Genomic DNA, 17,369 nt, shown 5'->3' on the forward strand with positions numbered 1-17,369 from the left:
CGGTGAAGCATGGTGTTGGCAGCATCATGCTGTGGGGATGTTTTTCAGCGGCAGGGACTGGGAGACTAGTCCTTAATGAAAACCTGCTCCAGAGCTCTCAGGACCTCATACTAGGGTGAAGGTTCACCTTTCAACAATACAACAACCCTAAGCACCCAGCTAGACAACGCAGGAGTGGCATTGGGACACGTCTCTGAAAGTCGTTGAATGGCCCAGCCAGAGCCCGGAGTTGAACAAAATCTAACATCTCTGGAGAGACCTGAAAATAACTGTGCAGCGACACTCCCCATCCAACCTGACAGAGCTTGAGAGGATCTGTAGAGAAGAATGGGAGAAACTCCCCAAATACAGGTGTACCAAGCTTGTAGTGTTTAATTGTTGACAAAGGTCCTTCAACAAAGTACTGAGTAAAGGGTCTGAATACTTATGTAAATTAGATATTTCTGTTTTAAATTTTGTATACATTTGCTAAACTTTATAAAAAACAGCTTTTTCTTCGTTATTATGGGTTATTGTGTGTAGATTGATGAGGGGGAAAACGATTTAATCCATTTTAGAATAAGGCTGTATCGTAACAAAATGTGGAAAAGGTGAAGGGGTCTGAATACTTTCCGAATGCACTGTTTGTTACTGAAAACAGACGTCTGACCCGGCCTATCCCCTTGTTTCCGGCTCTGAGAGGGATGCCTACAATATTGGTCTTCATGAAGTCTCTTCCGGCCGCAGGCTTGACTGTGATTGGAAGGGGGATGAGCGAGGGATGAGTGGCGGACAGAGGAGGAGGGGGATGGAGATGGGGAGATGGTGGATCATGGCGTAACGTGGCTGTTGTTCACCGGTTGGGGTCACAGTGAGATGTATCACTATGACAGATGCTTCTCCTGGAAATGCATCACTGTGCATTGGTTGGCTGCTGAGCTCTCAGCATCGGTTGGAAGACTTCCTGCTTGGAATTCCAATGCTCCCTCCGCCGTCAACATACATTTTTCCGACCCTCTGCACAGCGTGAAAAGAAAGAACACAAGAGGGTATTTCTGTCTCCTTGCCTGTTCGCGTTTTGACAAACTCAGCCATCTTGTAGACACACGTCTGTTCCTAGCTAACTAATTCAGAGTTCCGCTAAAGCTGTATTTGCCCAATGAGTTTACTCTGGATTCCCAATTCTCTGAGTTGGAGACTATTTGCTCGATCTGCCTTTTTATTTATTCAACTCTCCAAACAGAGGCGTCTGTTTGGGCGGGATCCAAATATAACACAGAGGACAGAGGGTTCAGCGGTTTTAATTGAGCAGTTACACAAATTAATACAGCAGCCGCAGAATCATTGTGGGTAGAATAATGCAGGTAGTGCTGCTCTGTTTGTATGCCTTAGTCATTGGCTTAGAAAAAAGCGACAGCTATAAACAAACAAACAAACAAACCATTTGATTACATAATGGCTTATGCAACACCTCACAAATAGTCTCCCAATACCCGGAGCAAAACCATATCAGCATCTGTTCTAACTATTCAAGTGGCCTGCAGAGGGAACTTTTTCTCCTTCACAAAGTTCATTGAAGAACCAACTGTCCATTATATTACACATTATATTATACTGTTCTTAGAAAGTCAATGAAATAAGTTGGAAAAACTGACTGGCCATGAATACATCGGTTCCTTATCACTGTTTAGTAGTGATGTGGAGGTATTATTAAAACAAATATACAGCTCTATATTTCTACAGAAAATAGACATCCTGCAATGTCTTTCTAAAAAATATTATTTTGAGATGACCATATACTCGCTGCCTGCACTGCAACATTGGGCACCAGATCAAACTCACCAGACCATGACAGCGGATCCCGTTGGTACTGCAATGGCCTTACTTTCTTTCTCTTATTTTCCACTGAAAACTTGATGAAAATAAACTGATTATGGAGTCACTAAAGGGGGGTCCTTGGGTCAGGGACACAGGGATTTCCTTAGTAACCTTGGTACGGGACTGGTCTGGGATCAGATTTGTATACAGTGACACCATCGAGCACAGCCAGATAGTCACAGTTTCCTTGGGGGTTACCTTGCAGCATGCAAAATGGTTGAGCAAAATGTTTGAGCAATTCTGTTCATTTAGTCTTGCAAAGTGGGTAAACCATAGAAAGCAAAGCAGTTTCTAGTCTCTAGTGTAATGTTGTGCTTTTTAGTGGTGTAAATTGTGTGCAATACCCCTGAGGGCTTCACTTGAAACACGTGTTTACTTCAAAGTAAAAATCCTAAATTGGCTTTTGAAGAAAACATTTCTGTCATTGGGCGGGGACAGGTTGGTTGCTTAACCAAGTGTCCTCATCAAACTCCGAAGTGCTGCCAATCTTCTTAGCAGCTTAGTGCTCCTCTGCTTCGCCCAGCATGAACATAGATTTAAATCAGGTTATCCTCAAGGGGGGCTGCCCAAACAATAATAACGTGGAGATTTTAAATATGCTAATCTGGCACAGCTGCTTGTGGAAGAGTTGAGGATTAAGCTCTTTTCACCAGCTTAATGTAGCCTATCAGTGTCTGAGGAGTTATAATTAATGTACTATCTTACATAGGGATCATTTTGAGTTTAGCTATCGATTTCGGTTTACCTGAAACCTTGCTGGTGGAGTGAGTGAGCACACACATTTAACCATGCAGCTGGCAAGCTCTTTGTTGCTGGACAGTTTTAACAATCAAAGTTCCACTTGAGTTAACAGCTGGTCCAATGTCATCCAATGATGAATTAATCTGGATTTAATCATGTTTGCTCCCTGGAGACATCACCATGGGTAGTTTGATTTTCTAGTGGTCATTTGTAGCTCAGTTGGTAGAGCATGGTGCTTGCAATGCCAGGATTCCCAGGACCACCTATAGGTAAAATGTGTGCACGCATGACTGTATGTCGCTTTGGATATAAGCGTCTGATAAACAACATATATTATATGTAATATTACTATGCCCAAATGTGAATTCTGGAAGATAATGTAGGCTATACTTTTGGGGGTTGGTTCTGATACTAAAGATAGACTCAGAAATATGACATCATCATACACACCGGGATGACTTCCTGCTTATAAAAATGACAATCTGACAAGACTGCCACTGCTGGCTGTTTCCAATGTGGTCATGGCTCGAAGGAGAATGTGAATTGTGGAAGAACCACTGGTGGGATCCCTGACATATTTTGGGTTCTGTTGGTATTGATGTCTGAAGCCTATGCTAAATTCCTACAGGATTCATATAGGACTTTTTTGCAAGCGTTTCCCTCTGTGTATATCGGGCTGTGTTTACACAGGCAGCCTAATTCTGATCTTTTTTCAGTAATTGGTCTTTTGACCAATCAGATCAGCTCTGAAAGAGAGCTGGTGAGAAAATATCTGATGTGATTGGTCAAAAGACCAATTAGTGGAAAAAGGATCAGAATTGGGATGCCTGTGTAAACGCAGCTATGATGTTAAATTGCTCCACCTTTAAACACATACAATTTTCTTCTGAAGGCCATACTAGTTAACATGGATCAATATCTATATCTGACATCGACATAGGATGATACTTGTCCACACATTTGATCTGGATAGCTTTAAAAACTGAACACTTACTTAGCATCGCATGATTTACTATATAGCATTACAATGTAGTTATCGATCAGTGTAAATAACACATAATGCAGTATGAGTGAACACCACCACAAGCTTCCACTTGGTGACCAGAACTCTCATTGACTTGGAAGGGGAAGGGATATGGTAATAGAGCACGTCTACATATGGGCCGATCTCTCTCTCTCTCATACTAAATGGAATCCTTTGAGTGTGTTCTTCCATAGTCAAGGTCATTGTTTACTGACAGTGCTTTTACACATCTAAAACACTTCCTCTGAAAAGTTGAAAGTGTATTCTGTAGACTTTGCCTGCTAATAACTTCTCGGCTTTTACAATGTGTTCCACAATCAAAGACATTGATTGATGTGGTTGTCCCGACCTCGAGGGCAGAGAGAAGCTGCAGTTTACTTTGTTGAGTAAAAACATTTAAGCAAGCAGGCAGGTTGCATCAAAAATCACACAATCGATGCACTGCCCACTTGAAGAAGTCCAATTCCGGTTTATTGTTTACTTTGCAGTAATGCATTAAAGCGTGCGCCTATGAAAAAGTGTTTATGCATGTTCAATTTCTCTTCAGGTTTATCATCACAGTATTGCATTGCATTATTCAAGAGGACAGATCTGCTGATAACAATAAGCTGATTGTTTATTCTCTGTTGTTCTGCTGCGTTTTCAAAACAGTTTCAAAATGCAAATCAAAACAGACTGTGACCTTATGAATCACACTCTTTGCATATTTCACAATTGTCCATGGAAAGAGACACACTGTTATATTTTGTTGGGGGAAATATGGTGGGGTCAACCAGGTATACCAACCATGTATGTCAAGTAATCACTCCTCTGTTGCTATACATCTTCAGCTGCTAGGAACAACTTTACACCAACATTAAGTGTTTCAGGTGGATGCTCTTGTGAAAAGTGATAGGTTATTTTCTTCTCTGATGCATCTTACATTTTCTAATAGCAGACTGTGTTTCAAAGCAAATCAGATCACAGCTCCTCCCTTCCTATAGGCAGAAAATTAAAAAGGAAGTACCCGTGCTAAGGTCTATTCAACGCTGGTCTGACCAATCAGAATCCATGCTTCAAGATTGTTTTGATCACGCGGACTGGGATGTGTTCCAGGTAGCCTCTGAGAATAACATTGATGTATGTACGGACACAGTGACTGAGTTCATCAGGAAGTGTATAGGGGATGTTGTTCCTATTGTGACTATTAAAACTTACCCAAACCAGAAACCGTGGATAGATGGCAGCATTTGGGCTAAATTGAAAGCGCGATCCACCGCATTTAACCATGGCAAGGTGACTGGGAATATGGTTGAATACAAACAGTGTAGTTATTCCCTCCGTAAGGCAATCAAACAGGCAAAACGTCAGTACAGAGACAAAGTGGAGTCACAATTCAACTGCTCAGACACGATACGTATGTGGCAGGGTCTACAGACAATCACGGACTACAAAAGGAAAACCAGCCACGTCACAGACACCGACATCTTGCTTCCAGACAAACTATGCCTGCTTTGAGGATAATACAGTGCCATCAATGCGGCCAGCTACCAAGGACTGTGGGCTCTCCTTCTCCGTGGCCAACGTGAGTAAGACATTTAAACGTGTTAACCCTCGCAATGCTGCAGTCTATTTTACTGTATTTTAGTCAATGCCACTCCGACATTGCTCTTCCTAATATTTATATGTTTCTTCATTCCATTATTTTACTTTTAGATTCGTGTGTATTGTTGTGAATTGTTAGATATTACTGCATTGTTGGAGCTAGGAACACAAGTATTTCACTGCACCCACAATAGCATCTGATAAATGTTTATGCAACCAATAACATTTGATTTGATGTCTTAAATAAATTGCTCACACGGTCTTACAGTTCATCTGTGTGGCTTAATCAAGATTTATTTAAAAGATTACACATGAAATGTATCTTCTGTCATCATCTCTGCGAGTTTGAGACAAAGCTTAGAGCACTTTCACTTGTTGTGTGTGTGAGTGTATGAACGTGTGGATGTGTGTGTGGTCTAGCTTAATCCCATATGCAGCCACTCTCTCAATGACAGAGATTTCCATGCCACAGATCCCTGACCAGTGCGCTACTGATGCTCATTTAATTTAATTACACTTAGCCAATAACAAAGAAGCAGGCAGAGGAGATCCACACTAATCACATTAGAGCAGGGGGAGATTGGTCCGTGTGATCGAATGATTTGGCCGCACACGGCTGGGCAGCCCTTCACCAATAACATTCAGGCCTGCTGTTGGTTGTTTATGATATTGAGCTGTCATTCGGCCATCACTCACATTTAAGACCCCTATCTCTCCTGTCTCTATTACAGACCCGAACTGTCAAGGAGAGAGGGGCTGGTGCGGGTGTCAGTTGGTGTGATGTGGGTTAAGAATGCTGAGTCCACAACATGTGCCCTGACCGGGCTGAGAGAGAGGAAAAACACCAATGGGAGTTGAAGCAATGTTGCAGTTGGCACTTTGGTCTGTACCCATACTTAATAGCCCCTGAATGGGCCATTCCCAACCTGGCCCCCCATACTGTAACGACCATCTAATCATAGTAATGCAATGAAGGAACATTTCAGACCATAACACTGCTGGAGAGGAGATAATACCCAGATACATTGTGTTGTGTGCCTTCTCCAAGTTTCCAGAGAGATATTATAAGCAGTCTTAATCACTCCTATGACTTCATCACCTGTGAAGATAGACCTAATCTTATTTAGAACATAATAAAGAAAAACGTCTTCACTTTCACCATGGGCGTATCAGAAACCCTGCAAGGTGGAGGGCCCATGAACTCTGCGTTGTTCAAGATGGATAAACAAAAGGCAAGACCAAGTGGTGCACAAAAACGCTGCAAAAAAAGCTTTATCTGATCAAGCTCTTACCAAATCTACCTAATACATCAGCAAATCTACCACCTCGCCTTAGACTGACAAAACACCACTACAAGTGGAAGCTGGTAGGCCTACCTATGCAGCAGCTAGTACTAGCAGCCTCCCAGTCCAGACAGAGTCCTCACTGCCCGGGCCGGCAATGACAGTAGCCTTGCTCCGCCTCTTCTTCCTCCCCTTGAGAATAGTGACAGTTCCTCTATTGAGAGTCCTGCCGTCCTTCTCCTCCTCCTCTTCTCCCAGAAAACCAAGCTGATGACTGCCAGATGCCCAGCAGCGCTCATGAGAGCCACCCTCTGTCTGTGAACACTGGTAAGCCTACGAGTGATGAGACGGATAGCCCTGACAGTGTGGAGTCAGAGTTCCAATGTGTAATATAAATAGGCTACCAGCTAATACTGTATATACTGTAGCTATAGATAGGCTAGTAGTCTAGACTACATTGTCTGCATAATGAAACAATCCCTAGTAAGCTATTGTTTTGAAAGTGGACTGATTAATATTATTTGACAATAGATAGGGCAGACTAGTTTTACGCAGCACACATTTTCTATCCAAGCTGCGAGAAAGCGCGAGGACTGCTAAGTTAGGCTATTGGCCAACAGGACAGTTGCATATACTAAAAATACTATAAATTGTTTTCTGATTACTGATCACTGCTCGGCCTCCGACTGCAAGGCACTACAGAGGGTAGTGCGTATGGCCCAGTACATCACCGGGGCCAAGCTTCCTGCCATCCAGGACCTCTATACCAGGTGGTGTCAGAGGAAGGCCCTAAAAATTGTCAAAGACTCCAGCCACCCTGATCATAGACTGTTCTCTCTGCTACCACACGGCAAGCAGTACCGGAGCGCCAAGTCTAGGTCCAAGAGGCTTCTAAACAGCTTCTAAACTCCTGAACATCTATTCAAATGGCTTCCCAGACTATTTGCATTGCCCCCCCCCCCTTCTACACTGCTGCTACTCTGTTATTATCTATGCATAGCCACTTTAATAACTCTGCCTACATGTATATAAATGCCTCAATTACCTTGACACCGGTGCCTCCCGCACATTGACTCTGTACCGGTACCCCCTGTATATAGCCCCGCTACTGTTATTTGCTGCTGCTCTTTAATTATTTGTTATACTTATCTCTTACTTTTTGGGGGGTATTTTCTTAAAACTGCGTTGTTGGTTAAGGGCTTGTAAGTAAGCATTTCACTGTAAGGTTCAAACCTGTTGTAGTCGGCGCATGTGACAAATACATTTGATTTGATTAGTATGCTGTTACGTCGAAATTAATTTTGCAATCTGCAATGTTTGAATTTCCCACTTTAATTACTGAATGTCACTGACGTAGAGAGGTGTAGGCAGGAGGCAGTCGCAGGTTTAGAACTACTGAATTCATTTATACACCATAGAACAAAGTGGAATGAAACCCAAACGCTGTTGTGCTCACAATATATCTTCATAAACAAAAAGGCACAGGGCGAACCCAAAGTGCAAAATATAAAGGACTCAGGAAATAGTAGGAGAGATTCCTCTCAGGAAAACAAGTAACATCTATAATTACCGACAAAGACGAATGGCAGAGGGAGTATAGAGTGAAAGAGTTGGGATTGGAACCAGGTGTGTGTGTAATGATGACGAGACAAGTCCGGTTTTGATGAGTGAAGGGCGTTTGCCAGCAGTAGGTTCGGCAGCAGCTAGAAAGCCGGCGACACCGAAAGTCTGAGCTGGACAGGAGGTGGAGCCAAAGCAAAGGCTGGTGTGACACTGAACAAGTAAATACATTATTGCCACCAGCCAGCATCTAAATAGCAGCATTGTGACACGATAGGCCTATAGCTTCATGAAACATAAACGTTAGGCTTGACATGAGAAAATGACAACCAAATAAAAACAAACATGTATCCATTAAAGCAAAGCTATAGGCTACTACAAGCATTAGCACCACATAATCTGATAGTCTATCGATAGTCAGCCGCATAGACATCTCAAATTCAGAACCATGGACAGTGATTGGTAGTCTCTACTTTGTGAGTGGCTGATGTATTAGATTAGTTTTTTTTCTTAGGGGTGGGGAGAGGATCAAGAGAAACTGCACTACACTAGTGACTTTCACTCATTGTGTGTGTGTGTATGTGTGTGTGTGTGTGTGTGTGTGTGAGTGCATGAACGTGTGTATGCGTCTGTGTGTGTGTATTTGTGTGTGTGTGTGTGTGAGTGAGTGAGTGAGTGAGTGAGTGAGTGAGTGAGTGAGTGAGTGAGTGAGTGAGTGAGAGAGTGCATGAACGTGTGTGCGTCTGTGTGCGTCTGCAAGTGTGTTTGTACCGTGTGTGTGTGTTCTAGCTTCACACAGCTCCAGGGGACCTGACTGATCCAATTTGCGGCCGCTCTCTCAATGACAGAGACTTCCACGCCACAGATCCCCGACCAATGTAATACTGATGCTCATTTAAGATCAGGCACCACACCCTCATAGGGTAATATTTCTTCCCTTAATCGTATCACAACATTTACCAGTTAATTGTACACACAAATATAATACTTTTTAGTATTTCCTTCATTTCAATATTGTATTAAAATATGCAAATGCAGTGATATCTCATTAAATATGTGCATATTTGCATATCTCGCAAATCCATTTTCTGGACACTGGATGAAGTTTGGTCTGTACCCGTACTTTATAGCCCCTGAATGGGTCATTCCCAACCTGGCCCCCCATACTGTAACGACCATCTAATCATAGTAATGCAATGAAGGAACATTTCAGACCATAACACTGCTGGAGAGGAAATAATACCCAGATACATTGTGTTGTGTTCATTCTCCAAGTGTCCAGAGAGATATTATTAGCAGTCTTAATCACTCCTATGACCTCATCACCTGTGAAGATAAACCTAATCTTATTTAGAACATAATAAAGAAAAACATCTCAGATAACTATTCAAATAATGGATTTGAGTGTATATATACACTGTGTATACACATACAGTACACTTTACAGTAGAGGCATCACAGATCATACATTAGAAAACTATTTTAGTCAGTGCTCCAACTTGGTCCTTCTTACAGGTATTTTTTTAAACCTGGGAACATTCTCTACTGTGGCACGTACTGTATCTTCATTATCATGGGAATGTGAATGGCATTCCACTAGCATTACACACCATCTGCTCAGGCAGCTCTAACAGGTCCCCTACAGTATTTGGCATCTCTTTGTGCCTGTCACATCCGCAGCATTTCCCTAGAAAAGAGACCTTCGGTTCGCTTTTACAGTACCGCTTTCAAACACGGCTCAACGTCTTCTGTTGACAAAAATATGTTTGTTTAGTGTGTGTAGCGGAACTTCAGAGGAGGGAACTGTCACAATGAGACTTTTCAAACATGCAGCGAGCTGGCATGTGAAGCCATCGTCACCGTTTTCCAGACTTCATCATACTACTTGCTACTTACTTACGATGACATACTCGTACCATGGTAATGAGGGTAAAAACTTTTTTTTCCTTTTCTAGAAAAGGGAAAGGGGACATTAAGGTGAAGCAGTCCTCTAAAGACACAAAAGACAATAATACAAGAAACAACACTTCTATTGCCTCTCCCTCTACGATACGCACTTCCGGTTTGGTTTGGAGCGAGTAGTTGCATTCCGCTTTGCTCCACAGGTAGTATTACAGGTAGTATTACATTTCATTTCATTACAGTACAACAGTTTGATTTGTTTGATCTTAGCTGGCTACATAGCCGTCTTTGTATCCAAGATAATTGTGTAGTCTAGAGTAATTGTCGAGGTTACCTAGCCAGTTAGAGGTTACCTAGCCAGCTACACTTTCAAACAAAGTCAACAACGCAGCCACTGCTAGCTAGCCTATTTCACCAGCCAGCAGTACTATATCATTTTAGTCAATAAGATTTTTTGCAACGTAAGCTTAACTTTCTGAACATTCGAGACGTGTAGTCCACTTGTCATTCCAATCTCCTTTGCATTAGCGTAGCCTCTTCTGTAGCCTGTCAACTATGTGTCTGTCTATCCCTGTTCTCTCCTCTCTGCACAGACCATACAAACGCTTCACACCGCGTGGCCGCTGCTACTCTAACCTGGTGGTCCCAGCGCGCACGACCCACGTGGAGTTCCAGGTCTCAGGCAGCCTCTGGAACTGCCGATCTGCGGCCAACAAGGCAGAGTTCATCTCAGCCTATGCTTCCCTCCAGTCCCTCGACTTCTTGGCACTGACGGAAACATGGATTACCACTGATAACACTGCTACTCCTACTGCTCTCTCCTCGTCTGCCCACGTGTTCTCGCACACCCCGAGAGCTTCTGGTCAGCGGGGTGGTGGCACTGGGATCCTCATCTCTCCCAAGTGGACATTCTCTCTTTCTCCCCTGACCCATCTGTCTATCGCCTCCTTTGAATTCCATGCTGTCACAGTTACCAGCCCTTTCAAGCTTAACATCCTTATCATTTTTTGCCCTCCAGGTTCCCTTGGAGAGTTCATCAATGAGCTTGACGCCCTGATAAGTTCCTTTCCTGAGGATGGCTCACCTCTCACAGTTCTGGGTGACTTTAACCTCCCCACGTCTACCTTTGACTCATTCCTCTCTGCCTCCTTCTTTCCACTCCTCTCCTCTTTTGACCTCACCCTCTCACCTTCCCCCCCTACTCACAAGGCAGGCAATACGCTTGACCTCATCTTTACTAGATGCTGTTCTTCCACTAATCTCATTGCAACTCCCCTCCAAGTCTCCGACCACTACCTTGTATCCTTTTCCCTCTCGCTCTCATCCAACACTTCCCACACTGCCCCTACTCGGATGGTATCGCGCCGTCCCAACCTTCGCTCTCTCTCCCCCGCTACTCTTTCCTCTTCCATCCTATCATCTCTTCCCTCTGCTCAAACCTTCTCCAACCTATCTCCTGATTCTGCCTCCTCAACCCTCCTCTCCTCCCTTTCTGCATCCTTTGACTCTCTATGTCCCCTATCCTCCAGGCCGGCTCGGTCCTCCCCTCCTGCTCCGTGGCTCGACGACTCATTGCGAGCTCACAGAACAGGGCTACGGGCAGCCGAGCGGAAATGGTGGAAAACTCGCCTCCCTGCGGACCTGGCATCCTTTCACTCCCTCCTCTCTACATTCTCCTCTTCTGTCTCTGCTGCTAAAGCCAATTTCTACCACTCTAAATTCCAAGCATCTGTCTCTAACCCTAGGAAGCTCTTTGCCACCTTCTCCTCCCTCCTGAATCCTCCTCCCCCTCCTCCCCCCTCCTCCCTCTCTGCTGATGACTTCGTCAACCATTTTGAAAAGAAGGTCGACGACATCCGATCCTCGTTTGCTAAGTCAAACGACACCGCTGGTTCTGCTCACACTGCCCTACCCTGTGCTTTGACCTCTTTCTCCCCTCTCTCTCCAGATGAAATCTCGCGTCTTGTGACGGCCGGCCGCCCAACAACCTGCCCGCTTGACCCTATCCCCTCCTCTCTTCTCCAGACCATTTCCGGAGACCTTCTCCCTTACCTCACCTCGCTCATCAACTCATCCTTGACCGCTGGCTACGTCCCTTCCGTCTTCAAGAGAGCGAAAGTTGCACCCCTTCTGAAAAAACCTACACTCGATCCCTCCGATGTCAACAACTACAGACCAGTATCCCTTCTTTCTTTTCTCTCCAAAACTCTTGAACGTGCCGTCCTTGGCCAGCTCTCCTGCTATCTCTCTCAGAATGACCTTCTTGATCCAAATCAGTCAGGTTTCAAGACTAGTCATTCAACTGAGACTGCTCTTCTCTGTGTCACGGAGGCGCTCCGCACTGCTAAAGCTAACTCTCTCTCCTCTGCTCTCATCCTTCTAGACCTATCGGCTGCCTTTGATACTGTGAACCATCAGATCCTCCTCTCCACCCTCTCCGAGCTGGGCATCTCCGGCGCGGCCCACGCTTGGATTGCGTCCTACCTGACAGGTCGCTCCTACCAGGTGGCGTGGCGAGAATCTGTCTCCGCACCACGTGCTCTCACCACTGGTGTCCCCCAGGGCTCTGTTCTAGGCCCTCTCCTATTCTCGCTATACACCAAGTCACTTGGCTCTGTCATATCCTCACATGGTCTCTCCTATCATTGCTATGCAGACGACACACAATTAATCTTCTCCTTTCCCCCCTCTGATAACCAGGTGGTGAATCGCATCTCTGCATGTCTGGCAGACATATCAGTGTGGATGACGGATCACCACCTCAAGCTGAACCTCGGCAAGACGGAGCTGCTCTTCCTCCCGGGGAAGGACTGCCCGTTCCATGATCTCGCCATCACGGTTGACAACTCCATTGTGTCCTCCTCCCAGAGTGCTAAGAACCTTGGCGTGATCCTGGACAACACCCTGTCGTTCTCAACTAACATCAAGGCGGTGACCCGTTCCTGTAGGTTCATGCTCTACAACATTCGCAGAGTACGACCCTGCCTCACGCAGGAAGCGGCGCAGGTCCTAATCCAGGCACTTGTCATCTCCCGTCTGGATTACTGCAACTCGCTGTTGGCTGGGCTCCCTGCCTGTGCCATTAAACCCCTACAACTCATCCAGAACGCCGCAGCCCGTCTGGTGTTCAACTTTCCCAAGTTCTCTCACGTCACCCCGCTCCTCCGCTCTCTCCACTGGCTTCCAGTTGAAGCTCGCATCCGCTACAAGACCATGGTGCTTGCCTACGGAGCTGTGAGGGGAACGGCACCTCCGTACCTTCAGGCTCTGATCAGGCCCTACACCCAAACAAGGGCACTGCGTTCATCCACCTCTGGCCTGCTCGCCTCCCTACCTCTGAGGAAGTACAGTTCCCGCTCAGCCCAGTCAAAACTGTTCGCTGCTCTGGCACCCCAATGGTGGAACAAACTCCCTCACGACGCCAGGTCAGCGGAGTCAATCACCACCTTCCGGAGACACCTGAAACCCCACCTCTTTAAGGAATACCTAGGATAGGATAAAGTAATCCTTCTAACCCCCCCCCCCCCCTTAAAAGAGTTAGATGCACTATTGTAAAGTGGTTGTTCCACTGGATATCATAAGGTGAATGCACCAATTTGTAAGTCGCTCTGGATAAGAGCGTCTGCTAAATGACTTAAATGTAATGTAAATGTAAAATATGTATCCAGGGAAAATAATTTGTTCTTTAGTCGTAACCATTTTTGCATTTTCCAGTAAATCTCTGTAGATTAATTTGTCGTCGTTAAGTAATCTATTACTGTCTCAGATTGGACTACAAATGCACAACAAAGACGTGAATGACTCATAAGATCTTCAAAACTGGTGCTGTTTTCTGTGGAATGTGACATAGAGGTGTAATTTCACATCTTATTTATGTAATATTTTTTATAACTTATCGTGTACTGCATGACCTTGGAAATATGTGTTTAGCTTCAATAAGTCACTTCTTGAAAATCTAATATTGGTTTGATACATAGTGCCAAGAAATAACAGTGATGTTATTATCATATATAAAACAAATTAAATGCCTCTTCGTTTTGCAAGATTAAGTAAGATTTACTGTTCTTGCAACTGTACTGTCAGAGTTGGTTACTGGGCTTAACTTTCCTTCAATATTGGAGGACGACTCTGTTTTGTTACAGTACGGTTCCGCTTCTGCACCATGGACAGATCTTGTGGGGGAAGCCAGTTTCTGCACCATGGACAGATCTTGTGGGGGAAGCCAGTTTCTGCACCATGGACAGATCTTGTGGGGGAAGCCAGTTTCGGCACCATGGACAGATCTTGTGGGGGAAGCCAGTTTCGGCACCATGGACAGATCTTGTGGGGGAAGCCAGTTTCGGCACCATGGACAGATCTTGTGGGGGAAGCCAGTTTCGGCACCATGGACAGATCTTGTGGGGGAAGCCAGTTTCGGCATCATGGACAGCACCTATGGGGTAAGCTCGAGTAATGTACACAGCCTTAAAGCCCAGACGCCCACTCACTCACTCTCCTGCTGGGGATGATTACAATTTCATCTCAGTGCAAATAGTTCATTAGTAAAACCTGGTGATTTCACCAGGGATGGCCCAGGAAGCACATGAACAAAGACGCTCTGCTGCGCCAAAGCAGATGAATGGGGAGAAGGGCTGGAATGAAATGTCAAGCAAAATGTCATCAATGTAATCTGCTTGGAAAAATAATAAATCAAGTCTCTTTGTAGACCCAGCCACTGACCCACACAAGAATTACAGACATAACCGAGAGAGCGAGAGAGAGAGAGAGAGAGAGAGAGAGAGAGAGAGAGAGAGAGAGAGAGAGAGAGAGAGAGAGAGAGAGAGAGAGAGAGAGAGAGAGAGAGAGAGAGAGAGAGAGAGAGAGAGAGAGAGAGAGAGAGAGAGAGAGAGAGAGAGAGAGAGAGAGAGAGAGAGAGAGAGGTGATTGAGTGAGACAGAGAAGGTGAGAGACAGAAGTGATTGAGTGAGACAGCGCAACGAGAGAGGTAAAGAGAGTGTTCAATGACTGCAGCGGGAGTAGCTGTCAAGCTACAAGGGGAGGGTTGCACCACTGTGGGATGCTACATAGGCGAGCGGCTCCGCACAACATCCCAGCATCCCACCGAGAAGCTCATCAAAAAGCCCTCAGCCACATCCTAATCACTGCTTAATGATTTACACAGAACAACAGTGTCTCAAGGCTTGTCTCTGTTTTCCTTTCCCATTGTATCCCGCAAATGTTTTTATGTTCCTCTCGACAAGAGAGAGAAACAAACAAACCCTACATTCTCTTTAAAATGACATAGTTCGCCGAGAGCAGTGAGTGAAAAAAGAGAGTGCTGCTGTTAGATTGGCTGCTGCTTGCTGCTGTTTTTGAAATGGCTAGAGACCTGTTCAGCTCCAGCAATATTCCTGTTGGAGAGAAGATGTGATGATGCAGATTGAGGCATTAGATACTTGATTGGGCATTTAGAGATGCAAAACCAGATCAGCGGCACATCAATACAGTCAGTATTATTAAGATGAATCCATTGGCCTACGTGCACCAGGACTTACATGTAAGTATTTGTGTTTTACACCTCCAGCAGAATAATGACATTGATGAGTGCATGATATTCAGTTTAACTGGCATATAATATGTTCTATGGATGGTCTTAAAACTTAAGTCACTTTTGTCTGAAAGTATATGATCATGACTGGGCATTCTAACATATCTGTATCCATTCATCATCATCATCATCATCATCATTGTCAATATAGTCTCCCAGGTCTTCCTAAAAAAACTATAGAGGTTTGTCAGACTGACTTAAAATAATATCAATATTTGAAGCTTCTTAGTTTTCCAGTGTTTGCTGCACAGAGAGAATAAAGTGTTGTATCTGCAAAAGTTCACCTCTGCGCTGTCACAGACTGGTCTTCCCTGGCTGCCTGACCCTGATGAGACCCCTGTCACCATCTGATCCTGCTCAGATGCGGCATGACAAAGAAATACCTTGTTGTACATTTATACAATATATTATCCAAGAATAGAATCAATGGTTCAATAATTGAAATTATCATTATTCCCAGATCCCAGACTGTAGTCTACCCATCAACTCAAGATGGAACTTTGTATCCATTCACTGATTGTTATAATATACTGCAAAATTCACATGAGCTCCGTAGACTGGTCTTCCCTGGCTATCTGACACTGCAGGGACACCTGTCACCATCTGATCTTGCTAAGACATGATGAGCATAGTGTTGTGTACTGACTGTGCACCATGACAGTAAAGCCTGTAGAGCTGTTTATACCGTGCCAGTGTGAAAAGTAAGGAATTAGCTAGGGAAACTGACAGATCGACAATGTTACATTGCTATAGTAACTAAGAAAAACTCACATTGCGCAGGAAAAACGTCTGAATATTGTTCTTCACTCGTTTGGACACTGGTTTCATTGTTTGATTCAGGTCTAGTGTGACAGAGACAAAAATAATAGCTAAAGTTAGTGAGTTAGCTAGCTAGCTAACGTTAGCCAACATCTAGCTAATGGTACAATGGTACAACCCTAATTGATACACCATCGAAAGCGTAACTTTTGCGCGTAACAAAGTAGTAACTTCACCATGCTCAAAGGGATATTCAGTGTCTGCTTTTTTTAATTGTTACCCATCTACCAATAGGTGCCCATCTTTGCGAGACATTGAAAAAGTGCCCTGGTCTTTGTGGTTGAATATGTGGTTGAAATTCATTGCTCGACTGAGGGACCTTACAGATAATTGTATGTGTGGGGTGCAGATATGGGTTAATCAGTCAAAAATAATTTTAACCACTAGTATTGCACACAGAGTGATTCCTTGGAATATATTATGTGACTTGCTAAGCAAATCTTTACTACTGAACGTATTTAGGCTTGACATAAGAAAGGGGTTGAATACCTATTGACTCAAGACATTTCAGCTTTAAAAAATGTATTAATTTGTAAGACTTTAAAAATATATATATATATATACGTGTATATTGACATTGTGAGGTATTGTGTGTAGATCAGTGGCACGAAATCTAAAATTCAGGCTGTTATACAACAAAATGTGGGAAAAGTCAATGGGTGTGAATACCTTTTGAAGGCAATGTAGTCTACTCTGTAAAGAACATACATACATACAGCTGGAGATTAAAGTAGGATGGCTGGAGATTAAATTAGGATGGCTGGAGATTAAAGTAGGATGGCTGGAGATTAAACAAGGATGGATGGAGATTAAAGTAGGATGGCTGGAGTTTAAACTAGGATGCTGTAGATTAAACTAGGATGGCTGTAGATTAAACTAGGATGGCTAGAGATTAAAGTAGGGAGCTGGAGATTAAACGAGGATGGCTGGAGATTAAACTAGCTGTAAGAGTGGAGGTGGTGCTACTTAAAATGTCAATTATATAAAAACTCAAAGTCTTCAAATCTGTAGA

The sequence above is a fragment of the Salvelinus alpinus genome, chromosome 18 (genome assembly GCF_045679555.1).
Source record: "Salvelinus alpinus chromosome 18, SLU_Salpinus.1, whole genome shotgun sequence".
Lineage (NCBI taxonomy): Eukaryota > Metazoa > Chordata > Actinopteri > Salmoniformes > Salmonidae > Salvelinus > Salvelinus alpinus.